A 27,617-nucleotide genomic window follows, 5' to 3' on the forward strand; every position below is an offset into this window, starting at 1 on the left:
CCTCCATTCTGGTTTTATTTGTTTTTCTCCCAGCCTGAGCAATCATTTCAAATACAGCCTCACATCATCTTTTTTTTTCCAGTCAGGTTTATTTTTACAAACCTTTAGTTCTGTATTAAACAGTTTTCTCCATTCTACCCTCAGACTTCTGAGCCTTCCTGCACATGGTCATGTATATGCTTGCCAAGCACATACACAGTATATCAAAAGTCCTCAGAATTCTATTCTCAAGCATCGTATTTTCTTCCCTTGTATTTTCCCTGTGGAAAATTTCAATTTCCCATGGTAACCGGCAAAACCGGTACTTTGAGAAGAAAGCAGACCCAAGATCTCAAAGCTAAAAAGAAGTGATGGAGCATGGATTTAAGATTAAATGGTCTGTCTTCAGATCCTAAGCTCTTAACCACTAATTCTGTAAGATTTCATATATGTAAAATTCTAGAAAATGCAAACTAATTACAGTAACAGAAAGCAGACCGAGGGTTGCCTGGATATGAGGGAGGAAGTGGGGAGGAGAGAAGAATATCAGGGAGAGGCAGAAGAAAGGGGTTACAAAGAGGTACAAGAAAACCTTGGGGACAGGTGTTCTTTATCTTGACCGTGCCATTGGTTTCAGAGGTGTATGTGCCGAAACTTACCAAACTGTACATTTTGAATATATGCAGTTTATTTGATGTCAATAAATTTGATTTTTTTAAATAAGCAAAATGAGAAAGCATGGTATTAGAACAGGAATAAACCAACAGACGTTTGCCACAGAAATGCAAGCCCAGACACACACACTCACACCATTTAGTGACCCACACACATATAAACAGAGGTGACACTGTAATCAGTGAGGAAAGGACAGAGTATCTGATAAACTGTTTTTAGACAACTGGCTACCCATACTGAGGGAGGGGGAAAGAACCCTGACTCATATCATACACAAAAATGAATTCTAGATGAATTAAAGCTTTATATATAGAAAGCAAATCTTTAAAACTTTTAGAAAGAAAGATACTGTTTAAGTATCTTTTAAGACAGGGCAGCATGGAAGGATTTTTTTTTTTTAAAGACCCAGAAAGGATACATCGTAAAGAAGAAATACTGGTAAAGCCAACTACGTTAAAATTCAAAACTCCTACACGTCATTTACCATCTTAAAATGTTTTAGTATTTTACCTATATTTTAAGTGCCTGAAATAGTTCTTAGTACACATACTACTAAGGAAAATAGAGGCATATTTATACTAACTTTTTTTAAAAAATTTATTTTATTTTATTTATTTTTATTTTTGGCTGTGTTGGGTCTTCGCTGCTGTGCACGGGCTTTCTCTAGTTACAGCGAGCAGGGGCTACTCTTCATCGCAGTGTGTGGGCTTTTCATTGTAGTGGCTTCTCTTGTGGCAGAGCGTGGGCTCCAGGCACACGGGATTCAGCAGTTTTGGCACGCAGGCTCAGGAGCTGTGGCTCGTGAGCTCTAGAGCGCAGGCTCAGCAGTTGTGGCGCACAGACTTTGTTGCTCCACGGCATGTGGGATCTTCCTGGACCAGGGATCGAACCCGTGTCCCCTGTATTGGCAGGCGGATTCTTAACCACTGCGCCACCAGGGAAGTCCCTACACTAGCTTTTGAAAATGTTGATATTTTGTGAACTGGTCAAAATAAATATGATGCAATACTGAACTTCAAGTTTCAAAATGTATGACCATTTACAATCACTCCAAAAAAATTAAATACCTAGGTCTAAATCTAACAAAACATGTATAGGCTCTGTATGCTGAAAATTACAAACGGCTAATGAAAGCAACTGAAGAAGACCTAAATGAGTTCTTCCCATGAATAGTATATGAAATGGAAACTTGACATGTGTAAAGATAGCCAATCTACTTAAATTTTTCCTCAAAGATGAGGAAAACGAAAGGATTACTCAGCAGTGACCAAAAACAAAAAAAGTGTTTTACTGACAAACAGTAGAACTACAATAAGCCAAGCCCAGCGAATCCAAAAGATGTTACATTACAAATTTCCAGTTTTGGTGCCTGAATTCAGCACTAGAGAGCTCAGAGCAAGAATTAAAATCCAATGCAGAACAAAGATGGAATACATGATCACCACTGAGTTCTCCAATGGTCCTTTCTAAAGTGCAAGGTGACAAAATTCCTTAAGTTACCCCCAGTTTTCCTTCATCTACCTATTAAAATCAGAAACACTCCACTATGCAAAGAAGGAAAAAAGGTCCAGAAGGGAAATGTCAGAACAGACTGAATATTTATTCAATAGGGAGAAAAGAACTGCCACCACAGAGCGAAGATTCTTGTGAATAGGAAATTCAACGACCAGGCTGTCGAGATGCCAGAAGAACTCACTGACCCTGATCCACCTGGCGTTTGTTGAGGCTCAGCTCCAGCCGGCCTACGTGGCTACTAGTCCCATCTGACAGCATCAGATGTGGCTCCTATTAGTGAACCCACTGCAGGGCATCCATCAGCCAGGGCGAGTCAAGAGGGAGCTCCTTGAACCCTCTGACCCGCTGCACAGTTAAAGAGGTCAAAGTCTTAGAAAGTACACATGCCAGAAATCTAAAAATAAATAAATCTCATGCCAAGTCATTTCTACCTCATTCCTACATTCTAGTTTGTATTCTGTATACTATATATTCCACTTCTAATTTGTATTCTATATATCCCAATAACCACAAGCAAAAGAACAAAGCAACTCACCTTAAAAACATTTTACCCAATACCCTTGAAATACACTATTAAATTCTTATTGCAGAAGTCAAAAGCCCAGACATTTAAACCTGTAGATAAGCTTGAACTGCCTTGTCTCTCAGTTCTTCTCAGCATTAATTTCAGAAAAATGAAAGGCTTTCCATCTGTGGGTCAGGAATCAGAATACAGCAGGAAAACGTCCCTCATCACTTCTAAGTGTTTCTCATTCTGATGGGACCAATGTCTCAGGATAGTAACTGTGAGGCCTCATATTGCTGCTTCTTTACCAAAAGTACCCAGATGCCCCAGCTGCACTTTTACGTTAGATCCCTGACTCTGCTAAGTGACCTGGAAATGGGCCTGCACTAACCACTCATAAATACCCGCATGCCAATTTGAGGGAATGTCAGGTATGAGACCCACAAGAATTGGTGACTGAAAAAGGTAAAGAATGAAAACTCCTGTTATAAACATACAAACCTTTGGTGTTACTGCAGTGGGAAATGCAGGTTTTCATATTAAAAATATTTCATATCACAAATATTAGCCACAGAAACTACCCAAGCCCACAGTCTAATTACTAAGTGATCTTTTCAATTCAAATCACCTGTGTACACTTTTTCTTGATCTGCTTTTTCATGCAATGCAGAATTTAAATGGGCTAGTCTGGAGAGCTGAGATAAAAATAACCACAAAAACCACTTTGCTACTACTAGATTAATTGTTCTGAATTCTACACTGATCTTTTGGTTTGGTGTGAACTAAATTCAGAGTATAATTTTGCGTGAGGTCCGTATTTTGCAAACCACAAAAAACATATTCAGGAAAACCCCTCACAGACTAGCAGGACACACAGTCATCACCCTAACACCATTCTTGGCAGGAGGAATAAGACCTTTTTTACTCACATCAACTGAGCTGGAGGAACAGCATCTAACCAGCTTGCCAAGCATCAAGGTCTGTGGCAAACAGGTTATGCCAACTTCAACAAAATCAGAAGGTTTTTCCTCCACAAGACTTTCTCTACCAAAGGACATGAACAGAAAAATAGCTATCTTGCTGTTTTGGCCTTTTATTTCTGACCACAAAAGTATTAATTATCTCAACCCATCTTAACCTTCTTTTGTTTTACATCAATAAACAGATCTACCTAAGAGCACATTAGCACTAGTAACTGCATGCCAGTGACAATGGCATGTTTCCTATAATTCCTCTTTTGCAATTATATGACTCACTGCCTTTCTAACTCTCTGACCACACCTTTTCAGTTTTCTTCACTGGATCCTCTGTCATTTCCCCCTCTTTACATCTCACTCGATACAACCTTCCTCTGGAGAAACCAATTCATCCCTAAGGCTTTAGCCACTACCCCCATAATGACAGCTTCCTAATATTTATTCCTAGCCTATTCCTAGCCCCAACCAGTTCTAAAAACCTGAGATTCTAACAAAAGTTTCTGCTTTCACTGAATATTTAGTTTAGAATGAGCTTTTTTTGTTTTAATCTTTTCTTTTAAAGGACCATTAAAGATCACCTAATGTGGTCACACATAAATGTAAGTTAAATCTGAGTACTGTCTACTATATTATTTTCTGCATTTTTCCTGTATTTCATAAATTTTTTTTTAAATTTATGTATTTATTTATTTGGCTGTGTTGGGTCTTTGTTGTTGAGCGTGGGCTTTTTTTTAGTTGCGGCGAGCGGGGGCTACTCTTAGTTGCGGTACGCGGGCTTCTCATTGCGGTGGATTCTCTTGTTGCGGAGCACGGGCTCTAGGCGCGTGGGCTTCAGTAGTTGTGGCACATGGGCTCAGTAGCTGTGGCTCACGGGCTCTAGAGTGCAGGCTCAGTAGTTGTGGCGCACGGGCTTAGTTGCTCTGCGGCATGTGGGATCTTCCTGGACCAGGGCTCGAACCCGTGTCCCCTGCTTTGGCAGGCGGATTCTTAACCACTGCGCCACCAGGGAAGTCCCCATAAACTTTTAAAAAGGTAAATAATCTAAACTACTCCTAATTTTAAAGCTGAGGAAATCAAAGCCGAAACTAAGTGACTTGCCGAAGATCACTAAGTATAATTTCCTATCACCACATCTCCCACTGTTCCCATCTAGAAAGGAGGATGACTGAAGGGCATTGGGTCATGAGGCTGAGAGTGTACACAAGCAGACCTTTTTAAAAGGCTATTTCAACTGCACTGAGTTCTGTCTGACATCCCAACAAAAGGTTGAAGAGCTCAGAGAAACTTGCAAAAGGCCACAGGCAGAGATGTGTCATTCAACACTGCACAGTTTATCTGTACAAAGGTGGGGAGAGGGCTACAAAGTTATCATCTAAAAAAACCAGTGGTGATATTTTAAACCCACTGATATTTAATATTCACCTCCAAATTCAGATGAGAACTTCATAATTTAAAAAATCTATTCTAGCCACATTAAACATCTATTCTAACCTTAGGAAGTTGGTATTATTATTATTCTCAGTGACAGATGAGAAAATGGAGGATTACAGAGGTAAAATAACTCATCCAAGGTCACATAACTAATAAATGTAGAAGGCTATTTCAAGCCTAGGTCTGACTCCAAAGCCCATGCTTTGACCACAGTGCTACTAAATCCAGACCACCTCTGTGAAGGTCAACCAATTAAAGGAGATGTTCATAAAACTGGAGCAATTCCATAGATACTATACACTGCCCAACACAAAAGGACCTCATTCCATGGACCCTGAACAGGAAAAACACCAGGTCTTTTCCCACATCCCGTTTTTCCTTCAAGAATTTTAAAATTAAAAAAACAAAAACCAAAAAACTCCTGAATCCATGTTCTTTTTCATATGTGCTTAATTTTGTGATTTGAGAGCTGGATGACAGTCTAGGGTAGCTTCAGAGAGGAGGATGAGATCGATAAAGAGCAATTATAGGGGGCCTCCCTGGTGGCGCAGTGGTTAAGAATCCTCCTGCGAATGCAGGAGGCACAGGATCGAGCCCTGGTCTGGGAAGATCCCACATGCCGCGGAGCAACTAAGCCCGTGCGCCACAACTACTGAGCCTGTGCTCTAGAGCCTGCGAGCCACAACTAATGAGCCCGCGTACCACAACTACTGAAACCTGCAAGCCTAGAGCTTGTGCTCTGCAACAAGAGAAGCCACCGCAATGAGAAGCCTGTGCACCACAACAAAGAGTAGCCCTTGCTCGCCGCAACTAGAGAAAGCCCGCGCGCAGCAACGAAGACCTAATGCAGCCAAAAATAAATAAATAAAATTATTTTTTTAAAAAAGAGCAATTATAGGAACAGAAAGATAGCAATTACAGAAATAGGTGAGAACTTTCAAAGAGCTGGTTCAAACTGTCTTTTATGGGATCCAACAGGAGAAAGCTGCTTTGGAAAAAGTGAGCCTTGTCAAGTGTCACCAGGGTAATTTAAGAAAAAATAGCAAATCCTGATAAACAGGCATATAACATTCATATAATCACCCCAAATTCAAAAGGAAGTTAGCTTTTCTACTGTTATCTTTTAGAATGAGACCCTTATATTTGAGCAGTTGTCCTAATAACTTACAGGGGTAATTGCTGAAACTCAGTTAGTCCTAAAAACAAATATAAAAACCATCCAAGAATGATCACAAATACAGTCTTTGTTCTCTATGGTACAAGAAACCAATCACAAGCCCATCTGTGTGAGACCTAGCTAATAAGAACACTATTTCAGAGGGGGGTACAAAGAGAAGGATGGGTTGCCAAGGGGAAGAAGTCATCTATTAGACGGTGACAAGCTTTTAAGTGTTTGCATTATCATTAACCAACTGCCTGGTTCCCTGGTTCCCACACCTGCCACCTCCATCCAAAACTATCACAGCAGCACTTGGCAACAGGCTCAGCTCCAAAACACTGGCGCCCTCTTCTGACCCTTTTGTAGTACTGCATTCATGCCAGGCACTGATGTGAAAATCTCTAATAAAGCCACAAATTAATAAATTTGCAGGTAACATTTTCCAGATAATTCTGTATTTGCAATTCCCTGAATAAACCTTAATTTAGCTTGATAAAAATGTTAAATAGCAGACCTTCTACATAAAATTTATGCCAATGAAAAGAAAAGCAACAATGTTCTCTTACCGTTTTAACAGTTTACATATATTAGCTGATAGTATTACAAGAATTAGAAGGATGCCAATAACTGACAGACAAAGACCTTACTATGTGCCAGGCACTAGGAGTGAATAAATTAGTTTAATGCTAACAACCTAATGAGGCAGGAACTCCTCTTCATCTTACAGGTGTAAAACGAGGCACAATGAACTTAAGTAATGTGCCCAGGGACCCTGCACCTGGTAGCAAGTGGTAAAACTGAAGTTCACACTCAGTAACTGTGACTCCAGAGCCAGAGCCTTATCTACCCCAAAATATCCCTCTGAGGTATCATGATAAAATGAAACGTGATCAAAATAGAAAACGTATAAGTTGTAAGGAAAATTATAAATACATCATCCAAATCTCTCATTTTCAACAAAATCCCTAACTGTAAAAAAATAAAATACTACATGAAACATTTTGGTCATTTTCCCATTCCCCCTCGCTTGAAGATTCTGAACTTCTGGGTCTAAGATGTTTTTATGCCTTCTTTTTACTACCCATTCCTTTCTTCATTACACTATGCCTTTATTTATCTATTATCTTGTTCTTTAAAAGAAAAGAAAAAATTAATCCATACTATACACTTTATTTTTCTTCTATACAGCAGAACTGCTTACCTATTCCCACCTAAATTCTCTATTTCATTGAGATCTTTAGAAAATATTTTCCTTAAGACAGTAAATCCAAATAGCATCATCAATTCCTTCTCATTGCAAATATGATAGATTCTCATCTGCCTGGAATTATTTAGTGTGTTCCTACCTCTAATCAAGGCTGGCAGACTAGATAATCTTCTAATATTTCTAAAAATGCTAACTTTATTTTCAAACAGGACATGAAGGCACGTGTCTAATAATCTGCAGTTCAAAACAAGATTTATCTCAAACATTTCTAGATTCCACAGTTTGCCTACTTAAAGCTATTCATAATACCAAAAATTAAGGACACTTAATAACCCAACACAGGCTGACCAAGCTCACTCCCATTCATGACTGAACGATTTACCACGGGTGAAAACAAATGCTTTTACAACTATCGTTTCATTTCGTAACATTCGTTTAAAGTCTACTTAGAAGCACAGACTTAGTCAAAGTCTGAAGTATCAAAAACATATATTAACTGCACCGGTTTAATTTGTTAGATACAAGAACAATAGAAACAAGATGGTTATAGTTTAGTACTATAACTGACCACATCGCTAAAGAATCCATCCTAACATTATTCATAGCTCCCGTATCTCAACACAACAAGAAGTGCACAGGTAACACACAAGAATAGGTGCCAAGGAATGGGCTCCGTGCAAATCCCACACCTCCTTTTACCTCGTTCTGCAGGATGGCAGCCCTCGAGGCTCCTTAGCAGTCAAGGACTCCTTCAGCACTTCAGTGTGTTGCTTGCTGTCTGAGAACTGGTTGGTGAGTGTTTCTAGCTTTGTCTGTAGGGCTAGTAGTTCTGTGTCCTTTCTGGACAGCTCCTGCTTCACCTGACCAATCTAGAGAAGAAGAAAAAGCAGTGTAAGGAAGAAAGAAATAAAACCACCACCTCTGATCTGGATCTTTGACAGATCCACGTCAAGATATACAGCATTAACTTTATGACAGGACACAATTCATCTTTTTGCACCATCTAATCTTAGCTGACCCCCCCCCCACACACACACAAAAAAACAAAGCTTATTCAACTAATAGCAAAATTTCCAGTTTTCATTTATTGTCTCCCCTAAACTTTTGAAATCCATTGGAAAAGGAATGGAAGAAGAAAAATCCCAATTCACTTAGATGACTATGAGACAGCAGTAAGCATCTGAACACGACTAAAGCAATTTTCATCTTATTAAGTCATAAGAAACTTCAAATCATACAGCAGGATTAGTGTAGATGGAATACAGAAAGAAAAAAGAAACTTCCTACTATTGCTATTTAAACTCAAAAGCTGCACATTTATTTTTTCATTGTTTTTTTTTTTCATTCTCAAATGAAAGTGTACATAAAGTCCTTCTTAAAAAGCCACTTTAGTGTTATAAGGCATTATAAACAAGTGCTTTCTAAAAATTATACAATTTTGAGGAGTTAGGGGTACTGACCTAAAAGAAAGATTCCACCTACAAAGTTATATTACGTACAACATGTCATATCAACTAAATGGATAAAAGTATATAACCTAAATAAAGAACGCATAAAATCTCATTCTCTAAGAATCTACATGTGTAATCAAATTTGAATTACTCTGACAGAGTAATCCATACATCAACAGGTGCCACTCACTCCCCCAGAAATTTTTCTCATCTTAACTTAGAAAACATTTAACATCAAACATCTCCTTTACATTTCTACCGTGTTTCTAAGAATGTTTACTCTTTTATTCTAAATGTAAGCCAAATTAACAGAAATCATATCTGTTTTTACATTGTATCTACTGCCTAAGCAAGGTAGCTATGCACTCAAATATAGACTCTTGGAAGTATAAATTTCACAAGAAGTCAGTAATCTCAGTACCACTGATGAAACAAAAAATACTTTTTAAAAAGTTGAATGTATCTAAAGTATTTTGACTGAAATAATCTTAGGCATAAGGGACAAAGTTTTTGAGAACAATTTCCCATGAGAAAGTATGAAATAAATTTTACTGTAATTAAAATTACTTTTAAGGAGGACTAAAAATAAACTTATAATTTACTGTTCTGTTTCATCAGGAAGACAAGCATTTTTCTCATATGCATGAAATCTCTACTTACAAATAGAATATTCATTCATTCAACAAACATTTCTGTGTGCTCACTGTATGCAAAATACTCGCAGCTGCTAAGGACATCACTGGAAGATAGCTGTAAACAGCAGCTACTTCCATCCTGTAACACAGATACGTACCCAGGAGCTGCCACATACTGTAATGGTGTAGCATCTTTCATGACATCCCTTTACCAACATCCCACCCCTAACAAACAGAATGCACTAAAAACGCACTGGTGGTATGAATGAATAGTCAGGAGAAACGTTCAAAATGTTCTCACCTCATCAGCTAAAGAACTATGGCTTACAGATTACTCAAATTTCCAGCTACCTCTAGACCATGTGATCAAAAATAAATATAAAATCTCAGTTTCCTCATCATCTGCATTACTAAATAATCCTCAAATAATGCTATACTGACCATAAAGACTGAGAAAAAGAAGAAAATATCCTAAATAGAAGAGTTTAGAAGCACAAATTTTCCTTAAAAGTTAGGAGCGTAAGGCTTTTGCAGTCAATCCCATGTGAGAACGAACGAGTGTGTCTTCTTGGGTAACTACCTCTCTAAGCCTTGGTTTCCTAATCAGTAAGATGGAGAAAGCAAACCAGTGCCACTGTACTGCGTACAGATTAAACCAAAAAAATGTAGAGAATGTTTAGCCTGTTGTTCGACACAAAAAGAAATTAATAATACTAGCTGAGGAAAAAAAAGTTATAGATCAACTTCTCCTCTAGACAATACATGGTTACAACAAACCAAATTGGACCCTTTTAGGCAAAATATCTCACTTTTCTATCTATACTATAAAGTGGTCCATAAATAGCAAACACACTAAATTAGCACAAGTGGTTTTTTTTTTTTTTCTTTTAATGCTGCATTCCAGTCTTATCCTACCGTAATTTTCAGAAGCAGTTTTTTTCCTGACACTTGTGAGACAAATGTGTGCACAGCCTAGTATACGGCAGTGGAGTGCAGAGCTTACCAGCACAGGTTCTGGAACCAAATGGCTTGCGTAAAAATCAAACTCTGCCTCTTACTAACTGTGCTTCCTGAGCACCACTGTGTTACCTCAGCTTCCTTATCCATAAATTGGGTTGAGAATATACCTACTTTCGTAGGTTATAAAATGCTTATAATAAGTACTCAAGTGTCAGCTATTTTATTATAATCATTTTATCACAGTTTGAAATGGAATTTCAAGTTCTCTAGACAGATGATTGAGCTACTGAATAGATTTAGAGACTAAGTTTCATGCTACCTCTAACTGACCAGATAACTAAATAAGCTAATCACTTCTATACATCTGTTCCAAAGAAAGTAAAATTTGTTGCAAAATCACCTATCGGGGACTTAAAGATGATGTCTACATATGAAGGTAAAGCACTTCACTCAAGAAATCAGATTCAAATAAACCCTGGGTGATGGACCTAGAACATCTGCACATTCTTTGTACCTAAGAAGAGAAAGAGACCATTCACATAAATCAACAAGTTTCTGGTTAACAGGAAAGGAGTCGAGAAAAAACAGCTTTGAAGCACCATCCACACAGTGACAAAGCAACAATAAAAAACCAGGGACAGGGCTTCCAGAGCACATGAGGGCTCGCTGCACACAGGGTGGCACGTGGGTCAAACCGGTGAACAGGAGTCAGTTAAAGAGCAGAGCAGGCTGGTCAGTGCTAGTCCCGGGCCAAGCTGCCGACCACAGAGTGAAAGTGTGAGCACCCAGAGCCAGAGCAGCAGGGTCCCACTGTGGGATCACTGCACGCAAAGGGTAAATCTTTCGGCAAAGACCTCTGCCTGAAGACCAGCCGCTCTCTTTTTCAGCTCCTCCCCTTGAGCCTCTTTCGAATTTAGCTCCTCCTTCAGTTGCTCTACCTGCCACGACATTGTTATTCTTTTTCACTCATGTGTCAACTTAGGTCTTCTTATTATCTGCTTTTGAGCCAGAGCAGTAACTGGAAATAACAATAACTCATATAACACAATCAAATCTGTTCCCCTAATTTCCTCTTCAAAGGACCCTAGATGGGCTCACTATTTTCACAGGGTAATGGACTGAAATGTGCTAATCAGCAAATGGCAAGCAGAGATGATATTTTATTTTGTTCTCAAGTTAGAATGATAAATCAAAACTAACAGAAAGTTGGATATGTGAATTTTTAAGTTCTAAAAGTTACATGAAATTGGCCGTAGTCATTGATAACAGAGTCTTAAAATAACAGAGGAATATTCTACTGACTTATATGCAGGTATGGGTATCACAGAAAGAAGCCAGAAACTGTATCATTAAAGGAACAGTTTTCACTTCTGAGAAATTAGGGAACTAACACAATTGGGATATAGGGGGCAGGGGGAGGGGGAGGAACACTTATTTTCTAGCTAATATTTTATAATTGAAATTATGATCTTTAAAACACCACAGACCTGATAAACTGATAACTGTAATAAACTAAGTCCTCCAATTTGCCTAAAATAGTTTATAGGATCAAAATAAATGCCTTTGGCTCTAAAGAAGGAATACTGTGACTGAGGTTATAATACAGACTGATATGTCTCAGCGATGCCTATCCTACTATACATACACCCCAAGTGCACGTGGGAAACAATAAACCTGATACACATGGGTCCTCTCCAAGGGAGAGCGCAAAGGGCTTTCCTTTAGGGAACTGTGTTTGAAGGGAAAACACGATTTTATTTAAGCCATTTCAGGAAAAAAAAGGAGAGGTGGATTCAGTCTCTTAGGCTGAATTTGACTTCTAAATTTGTTCACAAGACATAGAGAACGCGATGTTTCATAGAGTGAGAAAAACTCATCTGGATGTAATCCTACTAATCGCCTCAGAAGTACTGGTAGACATGAAATGTTAAACTGTGATAATACACACTTAGCCTCATACAAGTAATTTTCTTTGAAGTGAAATTTGAAATAACTATACAACATCAGTAATTCTGACTTTAGTTCTGGGAAAGTTCTATCTGAAAGAATTACGGTACAAGTATTCTTCCCTGAAGCCTGATAAAACAGCGTGAGGTCCATCATCACTAAAGAAGTAGGAACATGCATCAATTTTTCAAACCCCATTTAAAAATTACGGTATCACACACCATGACCTTGTTTTTCATAAATTTAGAATGGCTCCGATAGACCTCCATTTGCCTCATTTCTTCCTCTCGTTCTTCAGTACTCAAAGCCCCGTTCGATTTCAGCATCTGAATCTCCTCTTCCAAGTCTCGGAGCCCACGCTCCATAGAGGAAATTTTTGAATCCTGAGGACAAAGGAAGATTTAGACATTAAAGTATTCGCAAAAAGTCAAGAGAGGTTGCACAAGTCTGTCTTTACAGAGGTGAAATTTAATAAGATAAACAAATATGTAGAAATATTGCAACTGGTGCCTTGCTTCTAAAATATATCCTTCATGGCCATATGGTGGAGAGGAGGAGGACTGAGATCTATAGTATGATTTTTCCTCTATCCTTTCCTCCGCACCCTTTTGATTAAAATTGAGAGTATTAACGAAAGAAGTAGAAGCAATGGAAAACTAGTTAAAGTTTCTAAGTACTTTATGGTCAACAAACTTCTAGTGAAAACATCTGTAATATTAACAGTAAAACCTTTTCTAGCTATAATATTTTATCGTTTTACTCGACCCCCCTAAAAGGCTTATTTCTGCCCCCAAAGGAGTGGGGAAAAGAGTAAGAAGGTTTCAAAGATTTACACAATAATGCGTATAACCCTTATCTACAATAATAAAGATCTGATAACGTCCCACTGCAGAAAAACAAAGGGATGAATAATTACGTTAACAGTTACACTTTATCACACAGTGGTCCCGCCTTTTCCACAGTTTTACTTTCCGTGGTTCTGCTTTCTGTGGTTTCAGTTACCTGAGGTCAACTGTGGTCAGAAAATATCAAATGGAAAATTCCAGAAGAAAACAATTCAGAAGTTTTAAACTGTGCACCGCTGTTCCAATCAACATGATGAACTCTCACACCATCCCATTCTGTCCCACCGGAACGTGAACCATCCCTTTGTCCAGTGTACCCGCGCCCGTTAGGCACTCACAGCAGCCATCTCGGTTATCAGATGGACAGTCCTGGCATCACAGTGCTTGTGTTCAAGTGACCATTTTTACGTGACAGTATTTTATTTAATACCGTCCCCAAAGCACAAGAGTAGTATGCTGGCAATTCAGATTTGACAAAGAGAAGCCGTAAGGTGTTTCTTTTAAGTGAAGAGGTGGAAGTTCTCACTAAGAGAAAAAATCATATGCTGAGGTTGCTAAGATCTACAGTCAGAACGAATCTTCCAGCAGTGAAATTGGGATGAAGGAAAAAGAAATTCGTGCCAGTTTTGCTGTTGCACCTCAAACTGCAAAAGTTACGGCTACAGTGCCTGACAAGTGCTTAGTTTAGATGAAGAAGGCATTAGATTTGTGCAGTAAGATACTGAGAGAGAGAGAGAGAGAATGAGACCTATTCACATAACTTCCATTACAGCATGCTGTTATAACTGTTCTATTTTACTATTAATTACTGTTGCTAATCCCTTACACATTGTGCCTAATTTATAAAATTAATCATAGGTATGTATAGGAAAAAACATAGTATATATAGGCTTTGGTACCATCTGTGGTTTCAGGCATGCACTGAGGGTCGGGGAACCTATCCCCTGCAGATAAGAGGAGGCTACTTACTGCATTAGTAATCTTACTTATTCGCTATACTTCACCATGCATTTCAAATATCTCATAATGAGTTCTGAAAAGAAACGGCACTGTCCTTGTAAATCAGCATCACCACGAATATCACCTCCTAGTACAACATCCGTCTATACTCATTTTCTTGGTTTTGTCTGTCACAGTATCTAGTTTATCCCCAGATTACCTTAGATGTCATCAATTACAGAAAAACTCCTACAAAGAATAGATACTTTTACATCTATAGTTGCATATGCTTATTCACCTAAGAAGTAAAGACCTTAAAGAGCATAAATTCAGTATAGCTTTATTTTATTTGGAATTTTAGAGAAAACATTCCTTTAGGAAGAAATTTTGAGACTGACTTCCTCTTTTCACTTTACCTCAAGCCTGTCTTGACTGACTTTCCTTGTTATCTGAGAGTATGCCCATAAGAGTTAAAGGATTTATCATGAGACACTTACAGCTAGCTATTTTTAGGTTCGGGGGAGAGGCGAGGGCTGTACTCCTCTGACTTGCATTGCATTACGTTTAAAAATAACACAACGAAAATTTTCTTTTACAAATCTATTCAAATGAAACTTACATTTGGTTCAAAATTAAACATATTAAATTAACACAGAGACACTCTAAACCTAAACCAGGATTTTGATTTACTCGTTTAAAGCTATCCCGGCCCATGAAGAATAAACAAATAAACGGCTTCAAATGCACTATCTGAAAAGCCCAACACAGACAGAGAGGCAGCTCTTGACCAAATCAGACACTCACTATCAAATCATGCACCATAAAATCTGCACCCAAAAGGGGACCATAACTGCAGCTCTGAAAGCCATGAGGCAGAAAAAGAACCTGCCAGGCTACTTTCTGGGATGAGGCCAGAAAATTAACGCCTGATATGTTGGACTAGTTGTAGCACCGACCAGTACTCAGGCTGGGTTTATTTGAGGACAGCCCTTTCCAAGGAGGTTTCTTACTCCTAGAACGTATAATAACTAAATAAATAAATTCTTTATCATCTTACTACTCTATACTTCCCCAGCCCTGGGTCTCCCATCATTAATCAACCAACCCCACTGAGTCCACTGAAATCCTCTTTTCCTTGTTAAATTTCCCAAATGCTCAACTTTTTTTCAAAAGTTGTCTCCCTGCTCTAAGTAAACCCAGGCTTTCCCGAAGGATATAATTTCCCCCAACGCTCTCCATTGAAGTTCACTAATCCACCAGCATCACAGAGTGGCAGGGAGAAGTGTGGGCATCCTCCAGGTTCCTCCATGCTGCTCCCATTTAAAGCTCACACTCCTCTTCACTCTCCCTCCGCACGGCTGCCATCTAGGGGCTTCCCCGTCACTCCCGCCCGCTGAAGAAGTCTTCAGCACCCGGCTGACAATAGATCTCTCCTTCAAATGCCACTCTTGCCATAATCCCAGGATTTCAATGTCCGAATTCCTTGACATCCGTAAAGCCAACGCCCTCATCCTCCGGTCCATTTTAGCTATCCAGTTTACAAGACCACATCACCCAGGCCTCTCCTCCCAGGCCTGACACACCGTCACTCACATTAACTGCTGCTCTTGTATCTCACAGAGTCCTCCACCTCCCTAACTTCTACATTTTCTCCCAACCTGTCCATCCATTCTGAGTTCTCTTCCTTCCTATCCAGGCTACATTCCTGGACTCATCATCCCAACTACTCCTTCACCTCCACCCTCAACTCACTTGCATCCCAGTAATTCTGCCATATCTACCCAGCAAAACTCTAACCCTACAGCAGTCCAGTAATTCCTCCCTGCTCCTCCACTGCTAAAGGGAAAAGAAGAAGTTAGAGAAGGGAGAAGGAAGCAGAGGGAAGAAAGTGGGAGAAAGGAGGAGGGAGAGGAGGAGGAGAGAGAAAAGAATATTACGTCACCTTGAAGACAGCTGGGCTCTTTTATTGTCCACCATCACCTCCTTTCCCATTTCCCCCAAAGACCAGTCTAGGTCTTCATGATCCTCTCAAGCTCATGCCACACTCTCAGCATCTCAGCTCTTGCATCTGCAATTTCAACATAACATCCACCTGACCCCACTGGGCCACCAGAATCTCAGTCTCTTGCTTCTTAGCAGAATGGCTGGAGGTTAACACAACTTAAAATAGATCTATTGCCAGTTAAAACCAGTACACTTCCCTGTGCCATCAAAAGGCAAGCAAAATAATTGTGAACACAGGTACACTCGTGTGTTTTTAGGTTCCAACAGGGATCAGGAAATAACATGCACAAAGAAACTTGTGGGAAATGTGAATATGTAATTACACCTTTCTAGAGGCTGTTTACAAGATTATGTTCAAGACTATGAATTGTCTTAACTATAAAGAACCCAGAATCCACTAATTTGGTATTTGTTTGGTAAACCCTTTCCCCAGTGAGAATAAAGATGTATACAACAATAAAAACAAAGTTTTAAGAGGAAATCTTCTAAATTAAGAGAACCATTCTGATAACTGTACTTGAGAAGCATCTATTTACATAAAACTATTTATATACCAAAAACTAAAGACTCTTGCCACATCAACAAATATTAAATGAAGGCACATGATGCAAAACACCGTGTCAAATTTTTTAGGGGATACAAAGAAGTTAAAAAAAGAGACAGAGAGGGCAGGAGGGGGAGAGGGAGGGGTCCCTACCTGTAAGAGTCTTCTAGCTCTTGCAAGAAGGAATATGTTGTTAATGAAAATAATAATAGCATAGCAGCTAACACTGACTGAATGTTTACTATGTGCCAGGTCCTGTTTAAAGTGTTTTACTTGTTTTAACTAATTTAAACCACAAAAGAACCCATGGGATAGGTACTATTGTTATCACCATTTATCAATAAAGAAATTAAGGTATGGAGAGGTTAGGTTACTTGTTCTATGTCATACAACTGGTTAAATAAAGCCAGGTTTTGAATCCAGGCAATTTAACACAGAAGGCAAACGCTTAGTCACCAATCACCATAACGTTCAGCCTAAAGATTTCTAACTACTCAGTAACTTCAAGCAGAAGTTTTCAAAGTATAGTCCGTGAAAGCCTGGGGGTGCCTCCTAGCCCTTTTGAGAAGTCAAAACTATTTTCATAATAATACTATGACTTTATGTGCCTTTTCCACTGTGTTAACACGTGCACTAAAGGTATAAAGGACAGGCAAAAGCGCTCGTGCCTCTGGACAACAGCGCCAAACCGTGCTAGCCGTCAGTGTATTCTTCAGTGTCAGCACTCTCAGACAAAAAAGAAAAATAAGAAAGAACATTTTTAAAACACTGGCTCACTTAGGAATGTCCCTGGTGACTTTTCATATGCTCAGCCCTTGAGTATGTATCTCTGTACCATGCTGTGTGACGACACAGGAAGGGGCCAGGCCCGGCTGCTGCACCTGGGTGTGACGCTGCTCCCAGGACAGCTCTGGGTGCTCTGTGAGCTGCAAGCCCAATCAGGTACTTTTTTCACGGAACCCTATTCTTAACTCGAGAGAAGAACTGACACACAAACTTGGTATTTGGCGGACATTTTCTTAAAAACAAATGAAATGAGTCATTTTAAGAGAATAAGGGGCCCTGATATCAAAAGGTTTGAGAACAGCTGACTCCAAGAAATGCTGGACAAGAGGAAACGAAACTGAAGTTCTTTTAATGTGTCATTTTCATTAAGTCTTACTATTTCTTCTCAGTCTACAAAATGAGCGAACTATTATTACATACCACTTTCTTAAACTCACACATTAAAATGTGAAATGACACATAAGATTCCTTAGGAAGTTCTCACTTACCTTCATTTCGATAACAGTTTGCAGAGCTTTAGTTTTGGCAGAATCAGGGGCATTCTCAAATCTCCGATGCATCTCCTATACAAGAGAAGCAAAAAAGAGAGTAAGTGCCCTCCTTTTCACTCTCATTTTTTCAAGAGGGGAGTGGAGAGGCGAGGGAGTAGTAGTTACATGCAAAGATGACTACCCCGGCCTTGTAAGACACTCTGATCCACTTTCTGTCTTCCTGACCTTTCCCTGCGGACCAGGGAGCACACAGACTGCATTCAGGCTAAGGGGTACAGGGGGGTCCCCGTCTCTGCACACCTGGTTATACACGGTAAGTCACAGAGACCCCAGCCACCACAAGAGGTGAAGCTCCAGCACATCCCCAGGTTGTGTGTCACTCTTCCACAGGACTCCAAGACATATTATCAGAACTCCAAACAATCCAAAAAGGGGATTAGAAATAGTCCCTTTTTAAAAGGAGAAATCAGGACTTCCCTGGTGGCGCAGTGGTTAGGAATCCGCCTGCCGATGCAGGGGACATGGGTTCGAGCCCTGGTCCGGGAAGATCCCACAGGCCGCAGAGCAACTAAGCCCGTGCGCCACAACTAGTGAGCCTGCGCTCTAGAGCCCATGAGCCACAACTACTGAAGCCCGCGCGCCTAGAGCCCGTGCTCCGCAACAAGAAAGGCCACCGCAATGAGAAGCCCGCGCACTGCAACGAAGACCCAACACAGCCAAAAAGAAATAAATTTATTTAAAAAAAAAGAAAAAGGAGGAATCAAAGTAGCCACAGTCCGCACTGCACAAAACAACTGAAAGCATTTGTGTTGGCAACCTCCTTTGCATAGCATCCTCCCCCAGAGCAACAACCACCGGGCTACCTACGATGGAAATCTCTCTCCAGAGGGGCTACAATCAGATAAAAAAAGAAGGTAAGACTGCTGAACAAGTTTTCTAAACAGTCTACAGGTAGCAAACGGCAGAAAAACATGGCTATGTTTTTCAATCCAAATGTCAGTGCGTTCAGGATCAGAAAGGAAGAAAGGAGATGGCAGAATATCACAGTTAGGGTCTTCAAGGATCACCCTGAAGTTACCAGACCTCCTCAGGCTATTTTCTTGTCAGATTCTGGGAATGTCTCTGAGTCAGCCAGTACTTCCAGAGTACCCTGGTACAGCCCCTAGTGATGGCAGAGAATACAGATGGATATTTTCCATCTGAACAGTGCTGGTGAAATTCTAGCCCTGCCCTCTGCTCTGCCCATTTGACATGTATATAGATGTTTACTAGGTCACTCAAACTTATTTCATCCAAAACAAAACTCGTGATTTTCTCCTCTTTAACCTAGCCCCTCCTCTGAAGACTGATGAGTCTCGCCCATCTCCTTAAATGGCATTACCCTCCCGGTGGTTCAAGCCAAACAGCACAGTGTCTCCTTTCATCCCTCCCACATCTTCACTTCCTACCACCTTCTAGAGCAGGTCCTAATTGTTCCAGCTTCAAAAGATTTCTTGAATTTATCATTTCACTCCAGTTCCAGTCTAGTTTGAGCCTAGATTACTACAACAGCCTCGAGTTAAGTTTCCTTTCATTTCCTATGTCCATTTTAAAGAAAGCAATGGTGTACTCTAGATAAAGCATCAACAAATCACGGCAATAGTCTGTTTTCAATCCTTCAACGAGTTTCCTATTTACTTCTCACCCTCTACAAGGTCAACACAATCTGATCATAACAGATAGAAGACTAGCCCTCCTGTCATAAACTATGTTAAAATTAGACAAAAATGCATAAAGCAACTGGAAAACAAGCAGCACAGGAGTATGATCCTTGAGAGAAGAGAAAGTAACAAGGTTATGGTCCGGACTTGCTATCCAATATGTGATGCAGGGAGAGGAAGACCAAACAGAAAACAGCAGTCCCGCAGAGCTCAGAAGACAGAGCAGTGGGTAAGAGTCCCAAAGACAGGAGAAATGTGCAGAGCAGAATGACACAGAGGAAGAAGCCAGCCAGAAAAGCAGCAGTGTCTGATCTGACAGGGGTCCCCTGGAGTCTTTGACCAAATACTAAGCCTGCAGGTACAGGGAAAGACTCCACAGTGTCAAAGAACAACTACCAGAGAGCTATGAGTTGAGCAACTACCTGAACTCACATGGGGCTGGGAAGAATTCAGGCTCCAAAGAGCCAGAGTGGAGAGAACATCAGAGGCACTGAGCAGAGACACCAGAAAGGCCACGTCTTAGGAGTAGAGACAGTCTAGCCCTGGAGGGAAGGCTACCTAGACTAGAGCCAACAGAGTGTAAAAGCAAGTCTCGTTAAGGATCGAGTTAATCCACAATTAACCCCTGCAAGATAAAACACTTCATTAAGACAGTAAAATGCAGAACACATTAATCCAGGACAAAATCTGAACACATTAGTTCAGGCCATAATCACCTCTCACCTGCGTTAAAACAACAAACTCATCAGTTACCCCCCAGCCTCCAGTCTGTCCACACTGAATCTACTCCCTACACTGTAAACAGGTGATTAATTGGGCACACAGATATTAGGGAAATTTCCAAATGCTTTACAGTGAAACTATTACAATTTCATTTTAAACTCTAGCAAGCTTATCAGCGATATATAAGGAAAGAAATCCATTTGAATAAAAAAAAATCCTCCTCTGCTAAGGAACTAGGGTGCACTTTAAACCATTCGCAGGCATAAAGCTTTCCTGTTAAGAGCTTGTAAAACCTATCAGTCCTAACAGATCTCCATTCAAAGGCCTGCGCATTAAAGCTCATCATGAACACCTCCTGCAGTCAGTGGGCTGACCAACTCCCCTTTCCCAGAGAGCACATCGAGCCTCTGACTCCTGCACCGTTAATAAAGGGAGAGGACTCTGGGAATAAAAAAGAATGTACCATTCAGACAAGTGTAAGAAGCCGAATGTGCTAGTGCTTGCTTTATTTCGCTCTTTTTAGCCTGAAAATTTTCACTCTACACAAATTAAAGAAAGCCCAGAGATTTATACAGGTAGAATTATCTGGATCTTGTTATACTGTCAACTGTGGTACACGGTAGAAAATGTGTTCAGTTCCCCTCACTGATTTAATAAAGAATAATGACTAGAGAAAGAAAACAAACAAGTTAGGAACAAAATTTCTCCGTTGTTAGTAGTTTCTTTTTAAAAGTAAGTCAACATTTACTTACACAACTGAGAGAAAGGAGCATTTGTGACTGAAAAGTAGTACTTATGTCTGAAATTTCTTTCTTTCAAGTTTCAGGTTTTAGCCTCCAGCACCCTTGGTTCAAGGGTAGACGTCCCTTCAGCAGATTTCAATCCTCCACACAAGTTCTGGGCTTACTGGACTCCACACGGAGAAGTGAAGAAGGAACCCTCACTACTCCTCCTGTACCTCAACTCCGCCGTTGTCAGACAGCACTGCACTTTGACCCTTCACCATCTCAAGTAACAGCATGCTTCTGAGAAAACATATCTTCCTGTCAAAATGGAAATGAGGTACAAATGACACAACAACAAAAAAAAAGATGAGGAAGGATAACCTGAATCAGTAAGTTATGCGATGCAACTGTTCACACTTTCCAAAATCACTAGGAAAGGGAAAACTAACTAGGGACCTTTTTTCTTTTTTAATTCTTCCTACTCTGTGTCCAAGGTTTCTATTTTTTTTCTATATATGTTTATTTCTCTTTTCTTCCCTCTAACCTCCTCTGCTCTTACCTGACAACTGCCAAAGATACAGATGGGCATTCCTCAGACATGTTAGAGCCAAAATTCCTAGCCTAGAACCTAGTTAAAGAATAGGGCTTTTTTTTTTTTTTAAAACATCTTTATTGGAGTATAATTGCTTTACAATGGTGTGTTAGTTTCTGCTTTATAACAAAGTGAATCAGCTATACATATACATATATCCCCATATCTGACACCTTTTTTTTTTGTTAACATCTTTATTGGAGTATAATTGCTTTACAATGGTGTTAGTTTCTGCTTTATAACAAAGTGAATCAGTTATACATATACATATGTTCCCATATCTCTTCCCTCTTGCATCTCCCTCCCTCCCACCCTCCCTATCCCACCTCTCTAGGTGGTCACAAAGCACCGAGCTGATCTCCCTGTGCTATGCGGCTGCTTCCCACTAGCTATCTATTTTACGTTTGGTAGTGTATATATGTCCATGCCACTCTCTCACTTTGTCACAGCTTACCCTTCCCCCTCCCCATATCCTCAAGTCCATTCTCTAGTAGGTCTGTGTCTTTATTCCCGTCTTGCCCCTAGGTTCTTCATGACTTTTTTTTTTTTTTCTTAGATTCCATATATATGTGTTAGCATACTGTATTTGTTTTTCTCTTTCTGACTTACTTCACTCTGTATGACAGACTCTAGGTCCATCCACCTCACTACAGATAACTCAATTTCATTTCTTTTTATGGCTGAGTAATATTCCACTGTATATATGTGCCACATCTTCTTTAGCCATTCATCTGTTGATGGACACTTAGGTTACTTCCATGTCCTGGCTATTGTAAACAGAGCTGCAATGAACATTTTGGTACATGACTCTTTTTGAATTATGGTTTCCTCAGGGTATATGCCCAGTAGTGGGATTGCTCGGTTGTATGGTAGTTCTATTTTTAGTTTTTTAAGGAACCTCCATACTGTGCTCCATAGTGGCTGTATCAATTTACATTCCCACCAACAGTGCAAGAGGGTTCCCTTTTCTCCACACCCTCTCCAGCATTTATTGTTGTAGATTTTTTGATGATGGCCATTCTGACTGGTGTGAGATGATATCTCATTGTAGTTTTGATTTGCATTTCTCTAATGATTAATGATGTTGAGCATTCTTTCATGTGTTTGTTGGCAATCTGTATATCTTCTTTGGAGAAATGTCTATTTAGGTCTTCTGCCCATTTTTGGATTGGGTGGTTTGTTTTTTTGATATTGAGCTGCATGAGCTGCTTGTAAATTCTGGAGTTTAATCCTTTGTCAGCTGCTTCATTTGCAAATATTTTCTCCCATTCTGAGGGTTGTCTTTTCATCTTGTTTATGGTTTCCTTTGCTGTGCAAAAGCTTTGAAGTTTCATTAGGTCCCATTTGTTTGTGTTTTTATTTCCATTTCTCTAGGAGGTGGGTCAAAAAGGATCTTGTTGTGATTTATGTCATAGAGTGTTCTGCCTCTGTTTTCCTCTAAGAGTTTGATAGTGTCTGGCCTTAGACTTAAGTCTTTAATCCATTTTGAGTTTATTTTTGTGTATGGTGTTAGGCAGTGTTCTAATTTCATTCTTTTACATGTACCTGTCCAGTTTTCCCAGCACCACTTATTGAAGAGGCTGTCTTTTCTCCACTGTATATTCTTGCCTCCTTTATCAAAATAAGGTGACCATATGTGCGTGGGTTTATCTCTGGGCTTTCTATCCTGTTCCATTGATCTATATCTCTGTTTCTGTGCCAGTACCATACTGTCTTGATTACTGTAGCTTTGTAGTATTGTCTGAAGTCAGGGAGCCTGATTCCTCCAGCTCCATTTTTCGTTCTCAAGATTGCTTTGGCTATGCGGGGTCTTTTGTGTTTCCATACAAATTGTGAAATTTTTTGTTCTAGTTCTGTGAAAAATGCCAGTGGTAGTTTGACAGGGATTGCATTGAATCCGTAGATTAAGAGTAGGGCTTTTAAACCTCAAACACTGCTGCAAATCTTAACATGAGAGCAGTTGCACTAAACAAGGTTTGTTGACTAAAATATTATAGAGACCAAAATTAACATACGTGTAAATGTTTTAAAACAAATTAGTATTTTCTGTTTTTTTTTTTTTGGCCATGTCGTGCATCATGCGGATCTTAGTTCCCCGACCAGGAATCGAACCCGTGGCCCCTGCAGTGGAAGCACGGAATCCTAACGACTGGACCGCCAGGGAATTCCCAACAAATTATTTTATTCATCACAATAGGATCTACATTTCAAAAAAACAGGAGCACGTATAGAACTGAAATATTTATTCAGCCTATAGACAATGCTTGGTATGCATATGGATAGCCGATCCAAAAATTCCATAGCCAATTCAGGTATGTTCTGCCAACAGACTGAGAACCAAACTTTGGTGTATCACAGAATCACCTGTAAAGCCTGTTAAAACTCCATACGCCTGGCCCCAGGCACTAACCACGTCTTGACTGTAGTTCAGTATGTGTCCAACAGATGTCTTCACGCTTCTATCCATCAAAGGAAAGGCACTCCAGTAAACAATACAAAATCTAACAATAAGTCACGTAACAATGTAATTTCAGTACAAACAGAAAATACAATGCTTAATTTAATTTTTGTTTTTCTTCTTTGGCTTTTATTTGGGGGAATTATTTACCTGCTATCTACAGAATCATGTTCATAAACAAAATGGAAAACTAATCACAAATGTTCCTGGATATGAATGCCATTTTAATGTTACTGTATTTCATCAAATCTAAGATGCCACTGATTGTAAGGTAAACCACTGTTTAATGTGCTGGAAAGAAAAGAAGGAAATGCCTCCAAATAAACCATGACCCAAGCTTCTATCATTCAGAATTTTTATTTTATACTGATTGCAAGACCCTTTTTTACTTATTTAACCGTAAAGTTTAATCATATATCATTTTGAACTGTTTTATAACTTTCTCCATACCAATAACTGTTTCAATGCTGGTTCACAGCATAATATTACTGAAGACATACTGAACAACAGCTAAAGTTAACATGAGAAATAGCAACAATACTCACAACATTGACTAAAATGAGCAGCTGTTAACTGTTTGTGAGTACACAGGCAAACAAATCAAGCAGGACTCTGGCCTTGGTGACAGAGATTTTAAGATGCCATCAAGGATAAGACTTATTAACTCAATTTCATACTGTTGAGATGGGGAAAACTATGAGTCTTGGAATTGATGAAAGCCCGCTTTTTTAAAAGATGGACAATAATCCAATAATAATAAAATCTATGGATATCCCAGTGTTGCCAGCTCTCAATTCTTTCTGCCTTTCTTGACACACTAGTGATATAATGCACAATAGCCATTTCAAGTCACCACTCACCCAACCTAGAGTTGTTAAGTTCTTTATTAGACTTCCTTGTTCACTCGTAATTCTCCCTCCCCCATTTATTCTCAACACAGCCAGAGTAGATTTTAAAAGCTAAACTAGATCACTCCCTTGATTAAACACTGGTGCAGTTTTCTCTTGCACTTTGAATAAAATTGTTGCATTACCTGCAGGGATCCTGAAGGCAAGTGCTTTGTCTCCTAGAGGGCATGGATTTTTGTTTTGTTCACTGCTACTATATTTCCTTGTGCTCTGCACATGGGTTAGTGCCCAATAAATATCTGATGAATGCAATGAATGACTCTGGCCCTGGCTACCTCTTCAACCTCTCATCTCATGCCTGTTTTCCCCTTAGACAATATGCTTTTGTCCTCTAGTCTCCTTGCTGTCTCCTGAAAACTTCTCATCCGGCCTTTGAAACTGTTAACCTTCTTCATGAAATGATTTTACCCAAATGCTCAGCAAGACTGTTTCAACTTTCTTCAGATCTCCCTTAAAGGGCACCTCCTCAAAGATGCTTACCCTGTTTATCCCCTCTCCCAACATAATTAGACTCAACTAATTTATTTCCTCTCATAATTATGTTTATTGTCTCTCACCAGATTTTTAAGTTCTAGGAGGGCACAGACCATGTGTTCTGACATGGAAAATGTATACCCAGCGTGTATCCCAGGGTCACATACATTCTAGAAGCTCAATGGATGTTTGTTGAGTAATGAGCAAAGAAAGGCTGTGCCGAGTGCCTCTAGCACCTTGTCACTCTGGAAACGAAACAGTCAAGCCACATGTTACAAAGCTTTACTCCAAATTACCATTTTAGCTTCTGTTACCTGTATTTTCTAACATACACAAATTTAATTGTTTAAGCCTCTTGCTATAGCAATAAAAGATTCTTTCCTGTCTCAAGATTGTATTAAAACCTTTTTCTTACATTCTCTTCTAGTGTTGTTATTTTTTAACAAGTAGCTCTTTATTTCATCTAGAACTTAATTTGATGTAACTATGTACTGTTTTCCAAATAGATGGCGATTATTCCCAAACATGTATCATATGCTTAAAACTATATTATTTCTGGGTTCTATTCTGTCTCATCAATCTAGCTATCTATTACTGTGCCAGTACCACAGATTTTAATGTCACTGGGTTTAAAACACATATATCGGGGCTTCCCTGGTGGCGCAGTGGTTGAGAATCTGCCTGCCAATGCAGGGGACACGGGTTCGAGCCCTGGTCTGGGAAGATCCCACATGCTGCGGAGCAACTGAGCCCGTGAGCCACAATTACTGAGCCTGCGCGTCTGGAGCCTGTGCTCCGCAACAAGAGAGGCCGCGATGATGAGAGGCCCGCGCACCGCGATGAAGAGTGGCCCCTACTTGCCGCAAATGGAGAAAGCCCTCGCACAGAAACGAGGACACAACACAGCCAAAAATAAATAAATAAATAAATGAAAACTAGTAAATTGGCCACATAAGATCTTAAAAAAAAAAAACAAAACACATATATCATGAGCTGCTTAAACAAGTGTCCCCGCACTGTTCTTCTTGCAAAGAAACTGCAACATCATTTGGGCACGTGTCAAGAATATTCCTATTGGGATTACACTAAATTCACAGAGTTGGGGGAAAGCAGCATCTTTATATTAATGTTCCCATCTACATTGTAATGAAAATTTAGCCCTATCCTTTCCATTGTCGTTACTGATATTATTTATTCCATTTTCCTTATCTAACAGCACTGCCTAACACTTCCAGAATAATGTAAATACTGATGAACAGTATCTTTGCCGCTCCCTAACTTTAATGGATGCGTCTTAGTATACGTCAGAGTAAGCGCAATTCTGGCTACTAGTTTAAAATATGTTTATAATACATATTTACTGAGTTTTATTTAAATCATGCTATAAAGGTATCATTCCATCCTTATTTTTAGTTCATTTGGTTTAGTTTTCAAAGTGTCTAACATTTTATCTAACGTCTTTGAGATAGCTATCAAACACTACGAGGTTATCTTTTCCTTTCACCTATTACAAATTATAACTGTGAATGACATATTGAGCCATTCTGGATTCCTAGAATAAACTCCTTTTGGTCAGAATATTATCCTTTTATCATAATGCTGATTTTATCTGCCAATATCTTATTTATAACTTCTATACCTAAACTCATAAGAAAAACTGGTTTGGGGTTTTAGTTTGTTTTCTAACCTTCGTTAGGTTTTAGTATCCAGTGGTCACACTGGAGAAAAAAGAATTGGAAAAGCTATCCTTCTTTCTGTAAGCTCCAGGCTTAAACTTCTTTCCCTACATTTCAACTTATTCAACCAACATTTCTTGAGTACCCACTGTGCATTTGTTAAGACACTGACAAGATAAAATTTCATATATATATATATATATATATATATATATATATATATATACACACACACACACATCCTTGGTGCAAAAAATTAAGTGAACAATGAAGAAACACACATGGAAGTATACTATAATATTACTGGCTCA

The 27,617-nt window shown here is 39.4% G+C and overlaps 1 long non-coding RNA gene and 1 pseudogene across 1 annotated transcript; one reads left to right on the plus strand and one right to left on the minus strand.

Moving 5' to 3' along the window:
- Positions 1-27,617, minus strand: part of LOC130707370 (ELKS/Rab6-interacting/CAST family member 1-like) — a 125,344-nt pseudogene that overhangs the window by 10,344 nt on the left and 87,383 nt on the right.
- LOC130707378 (uncharacterized) lies at positions 21,243-26,051 on the plus strand. Its single transcript, XR_009007265.1, has 2 exons — positions 21,243-21,535; positions 23,882-26,051. It is a non-coding gene; the product is annotated as an uncharacterized LOC130707378 (long non-coding RNA).

Source organism: Balaenoptera acutorostrata, chromosome 2, assembly GCF_949987535.1.
Source record: "Balaenoptera acutorostrata chromosome 2, mBalAcu1.1, whole genome shotgun sequence".
In the NCBI taxonomy this organism is placed as follows: domain Eukaryota; kingdom Metazoa; phylum Chordata; class Mammalia; order Artiodactyla; family Balaenopteridae; genus Balaenoptera; species Balaenoptera acutorostrata.